Genomic DNA, 6,299 nt, shown 5'->3' with positions numbered 1-6,299 from the left:
TGCATTAACTCAACTTGCTAAAAAATTTAGGCGAAAGGCTACCAATATCATGAAACCAAACAATCCAACTATGTATGATAGCTAATGACCTAATTCAGCTCACACATGGCAAGCCAAAAACAAACCAAAACAATTGCATCTCCTAAGATTAATTACGACATGTAAGATCTATTTGTCATAAAGATGCAATTGTGACGGTTTGAGCCCAATTTTACATACCGGTTATCTTATAATGAGTTAGCCCAAAGGCCAATACCTGCGGCCCAAAAGTTTGTATACTTTTTCTTATCCATTGGGTAATTACTAACAGAAGATTGCAGGATATTCTCAAGGATTTGGTTTCACGATTCGATTAGGAGAATATGTCTCCTGATTTGATTAGAGATCTAATTGCATTGATATGCAAAGTCATTCACGAACATATTCTCTATATAAGGTGTGCTAAGCGAATGAGAAAGAGACATGTAATTCAACAAACCCTAACACACCTGCAAATTGGACACCTCCCTAGAAACACCCAATCTATCAAAAAGCCTCTCCAGGGACCACCTAAGCCCGCTAGTCAGCAAAACACCTCTTCAACTCACCAAAAGCCTGCTAGTCGGCAAAGATCGCTCTCAGTTCATAAAGCCTCATCACGAGCATAAGTCCGCACCTCTAGCAAATATCCTTTTATTTTTGTTGCTGAGTAAATCCTAAGGATCCGTCCTAAGTCGTACGCAAGAACCTAGCAGCAGCATTGACCGCTCCTGTTCACAATCACTTGAAGAGAAATTAGAAGACATGCGAACACTCATGATCAAGACAGTTGCACTGCCTCAAGGTGCTGGCACGCCATCCTCAAGCCGGTTGTTCAAAGAAACTGAAAATCCACCCCGAACAGTGACATAGATAGAACTTAGACTAGCCTAAAAAACATAATGAGAGAAGAAAATAGACGAGAAATGTCATTAATATGTTGAACCATAAACTTGATCCTTCAAAGCACCAAAGAGTAGACCTGTAAATGGACCGGATCTAGAGCGGATTTATCTAGATCCGGATCCGGATCCGTAATAGAAATTTTGGATCCGGATCCAACCCGTTACCCGCCGGATCTTTGATAGCTAGATCCAAATCCGGATCCGGCAGGTTAACGGATACCCGACCCGTTAATCCGTTTATAATTATAAATAATTTCAATTTTTAAATAATAATTTCTTAATTTTATCATAAATTTTCATAAAACACTAATGAAATATTATAATAAAATAAAGGTTTACATCAAAAGTTGAATTACATGACCAAAATACTCTTTAACAATAAACTAATATATTCAAAATATTAAACCTCCAATGTATTTAGCAAAATGCATAAAAAGAACATAGGCATCAGTAACCTTCAACTTCATCAAATGATCATACTTTAGACGCAATTTAGACGTTTAGGTTATCTACATAATTATTATATTATTTAATATTTATCAATATTATTATATTTATAAAAATATTATTTAATTATTTTAAAACAGATACTGGTCCTTAATGGATCGGATCAACCTCGATCCGTATCCGATCCGTTTAATAAACGGGTTAACGGATCCAGGGCCTTAACGGATCAACGGGTCTAATTTTCGATCCAAACCTATTTAAAAATCACGGATCCGGAGCGGGTCCGAATCAAGATCCGGTCCATTTACAGGTCTACCGAAAAGTGATCAGCCAAAAAAAAAAAAGGACCGAAGAGTGAAGAGTGAAGAATGATTAGTGTGAGCATCAATGAACTTGAGTTCATGGTTATGTTCACATATTTTGTTATATTAGAGAAGAATTTAACATAAATCCGGCCGAATCGTAAACCCAATTCTCCACGGTCACCACGACGATAGAATTTAACATGTACTGAGAACAGTCCAAACAAGTTAATTAGCTATATCTTCCCCGTTCAAGATAACCACGAAGAACACGAGGTCTTGAAGATGTTAGCCCAACATGTTCATTAGCTACCTGAACATCAGAACATGGTAGCTGCTGAACTTGCACCTAATTCCTACATTTACAGTGTTTTTGATCAAGGGACTCGCTGTTGATGCCGACTTCTTTGGAGATGCCAAGAAATACTTGATTCAGATGCTGGACAAGGGCATGTATCCAAATGCTGCTACCTACACTGCAGTGTTAGAGGGTTTTGGAAGGCAGGAGGACAAGAAAGCTGAGGAAGAGGGTAAAGAGTCTCTGGAGGTCATGATGGCTAAGGGGTTCGTCCCTGACCATGAGGCTAGCTGTGAGGGAGGTGTTGAAGGGCAGACCAATACCTGTTAGCAGGTTCATGAGTGTTATCCTTTCTAAGTTGGAGTAGCTATGCTTTATCAATGTTTTTCTACCAGCATTAGGATGAGGTTTTGTGCAGGAGCTAGAGTGAAAAATTATGTTGAACTAGGTTTCATATGGGATTTTGTGCTATTCTCTGTGATGGATTCTGAATGTTGACACTGAAGTTGTCTGTGGTGCTAATTCAATTTGTTTCCGTTTCTTAATTTTTTTTTTTTGGTCTGAGTTTGTTTCATACCTTTCCTTTATAGCTACACAAAATTATTCTTTGGTTGCAGGTCGGTTGGGGTATGCAAAGATATATGCAAATATCAAATTGAACAAGATGCTATACTTGCTTTGCAATAATGGTATATCCAAAAGGAAAAGCAATCTGAGAAGTTGAGCTAGATTCACAGTTTTCTCTGTTCCTGTAATTTATGAATTCCTTGCTGTTTGTAGTGTCTGTTTCATGCTTTTTTCCCTTGAAACTTAACCAGCTCATCGTACATGTTTTACGTGAGTGTTGCATAACATTATTTAAACAAGTCCTGGTGTTGATTAGACTGGTATTTGTAATCCTATCAACTCCCTTGAAAGCAACTCCTAATTTTCTCTGAAAACCGAAGTGGATATTTGTTATTCTTTGTTTGCAGTACCAGTAGCATGGACAACATCCTCGGGAATTTCACCCATTACATGTCATAGAGAGACTTGCTTAAGTTTGATCTGGTCATCTCTTCCAGTACAGATGGTGCTTGCATGTATGATCCTTCCCTCTATGCGAGTATGCGCAATGCTTGTTTTTGACTACCAGCAATTTAGAGTGTTCTTCAAGTAGCTCAATGAGCTTTTGCAAGTAACAGAGGTGCTCAATAAGAACACCTGCGTCACATACAAGACGGTCTTTGTCCCTGACAAAATCAGTCACTTTCGTGTGGAGACCTTCTGCACCATTACACGTTAGATAGTTCGATAGAGTTTTACTGCTTCGAGATGCAATCTTCAATGTTTCTAGGGCACAGGCATCTGATCTGATATAATCGCATTTGTGGCTTCTAGTGGTTTATCCTCAGCTTCATACTCAAGAAAGCTACAGGCAATAGAATCTAAAGCAAGGATGCTGAAATAGTGAAATTGCTCCACCAAACCAAAGAAATCTTGCACTTATATGTTTCAAGCCTGTCTATACATGTAGGGGGACAAAATATGTGAAGCTATTGAAGATGCTGGATTTGAAGCCAAACTGATTAAGCAGGAGACAAATGACATGACCAGGCAAGTATGCAAATAAGCATACGTGGAATGACTTGCACATCTTGCTCCTCCACTGTTGGATCAGCTCTGCAAGCAATTCATGGAGTGCAAGGAGCGCAGGTGGCTTAGAAACTGAAGAAGCAGAGGTCCATTATTACCCAAGCATTGTTAACAATAACAAATCTTGCGGCAAAGCGCGGACTACTGGTCTGAGATTTTTCTAGGAAGAGGTAATCGATGTATTCATCCGAATGCAGCAAAACTACCCACTACAGTTACTATTGACTCCTCTTCACCTTCTTTGGCAACCGGAATTGGATAATGTTTACATCTCCTAGATCCCCAAAGCTCACCCCCTTACCCGACCATTGTTGAAGCAGCATGCATATTTCATCCTTGAATGCAGATGCTGCTGGAGTTGTTGTAAAATAGGTATCGGCTCTCTCGAAAACCCTTCTAGCGCGCTTAATACAGAGTTTCCTTTCTTCTTGTGTGGCTGAATCTAGACCATCTCTGTGAGCCTGAGCCTCAAACTCTGCAAATTTGATCCATGCATTGCAATTTCGTGGCGACCACTATATATTTGTCATGTAGTTTTCGACAATGATCTACATTCCCAAGTTGCTGCTCCATCTCAATGTACTTGTTGAATATCTTAGAAGCCATATAGTTGCAAAGGAGAACTCTTCATGAGGAATCACATCAATGCGGTGCCTATACACAAGACGTGCACGTTCTGAGTCCCCGGCATCAAGCTCCTCATAGACTGCATAATTAATCCCCAGATAAATATAGCCCTTCCAGAGCCGCTTCTTCAGAGTCCGAGGAACATTGGACATAGCTCTCTCATAAGCCTCTGTAATTCTAATTCGTGTTCTAACATCCTAGCCCTCACTCTTCCTACCGAAAACTATGGTAAAAAAAGCAATAAGTGCTTGGCTTATGTTGTAATAACCCACCCAAATGAAGAGAGAACAAAATAACTAAACTTAGTGCCAAGAAAACAAGTTCATCAATGTCAAACCTTAGGACTCTTAACCCTATGAAATGGCTGGGTTTTACTCTTTGATGATTTTACTGGAAAAAATATTTCCAGAACAACACATAAGGTAACTAGTAGTACTATTTAGGGCCAATTACATAGAAGTCCACTTTAAGACATTTTATCCCACATAAGTCCACCCCAACATTTTTACTCACATAAGTCCACTCAAGCATAAATAGAGTCTTATATTAGGTATTGAAGTTCAACAAAATTACAGACTATCATCCAACTAAAAATTAGATTCTCTTTTATATTTACAAAAATACCACTAATATAAAAAGTCAACAACCACAAAAAGTCTATGGCAGACCTCCGGCGAACTTTCCGGCCTAGCTCCGGAGAATTTTCCGGCCGACCATCAGTGAGGATTCTGACGACCATAAAAGGTACTATGACAGACAATAAAAAATACTACCGCCAGCAACAAAAACTACTACCGTCAGCAAAGAAAGCTATTACCACTAACAACAAAAGATACTACCCACAGCAAAAAAAACTATTGTCATCAACAAAGAAAGCTACTATCAATGACAACGAAAGATACTACCGTTAGCAACAACAACTACTACCGTCACAAAAAAAAGCTACTACCACTGACACAAAAGATACTACCGTCAGCAACAAAAAATACTACTGCCACCAACCAAATCTACTACCACTAGCAACGGAAGCTACTTCACTAGCAACAAAAGATACTACGGTTAGACAAAAAAGCTACTACCACTCTAAAGAAAAGCTACTAGCGTCATGGAGAAAAGCTACTACCGCTAGAAGGAAAAGCTACTATCGCCCGAAAGAAAGCTATTGTCGCTAGAATGAAAAACTACTATCACCAAAAGGAAAAGCTACTACCGTCAGCAACAAAAGCTACTACTAACTAATACAAAATCTACTAAACAAGTTGATATGTAATATCACAATGCAAAAAATATACTATCACCGTATCAAAAATATACTATTATTGTGTTGAAAATGTACTACTATACTACAATGATGCTGATACATAGTTACAAATCTCAATTGGATGTGACGTGGCACAATCCAAGTCTTCTTGTTGTCCCTGGCTGCGTTTTCAGCCAATTTCAAAACCTAAAATCACAAAGACAGAAAAAAATCAAAATCAGATTGAGGTTTTCGGAAAATTTGAATTGACGGTGAGGATTGAGTGATTTAGACGGTGAGGATTGAGTGATTTACCTCGGAGGCGAGATACTTGAGAACGGCGGTGAGGTAGACGGGGGCGTCGGCGCGGACGCGGACGCGGATGTGCTCGGCGTACTTGCCGGATTTGAGGAAGCGAGTGATACGGTGGTTGTTCACGCGCTTATCAGCGGCTAGGAGGACGTCGACCACAGCCAAGATATGATCAGAGCCCTCAAACGGAGATCTGGATCTTCAGGCCGCCTTCGATCTGGTACTTCTTGATCGTCAGGCAGTCGAGGGTGAGGACTAGGGGTATTCGTCGATGTGGTAGAGGAAACCTTGACGTCGTCGATCCGGTGGCGTCGAGGTCGAGGCGTCGTTGAGCCGACAGCATCGAGGTCGAGTCGTCGGTGTCGAGGTCCAAGTGTTGTGGTCGTCGATCCATCGACATCGAGGTAGAGGTGTCATCATCGTTGGGATGGGAATGGAGAGAGAGAGAGAGAGAGAGAGAGAGAGAGAGAGAGAGAGAGAGAGAGAGAGAGNGAGAGAGAGAGAAGAGAGAGAGA

The sequence above is a fragment of the Fragaria vesca genome, linkage group LG7, assembly GCF_000184155.1.
Source record: "Fragaria vesca subsp. vesca linkage group LG7, FraVesHawaii_1.0, whole genome shotgun sequence".
NCBI classification, from domain to species: Eukaryota; Viridiplantae; Streptophyta; class Magnoliopsida; order Rosales; family Rosaceae; genus Fragaria; species Fragaria vesca.
The sequence above is the reverse complement of the archived record's forward strand: the minus strand, read 5'-3'. Positions refer to the sequence as shown.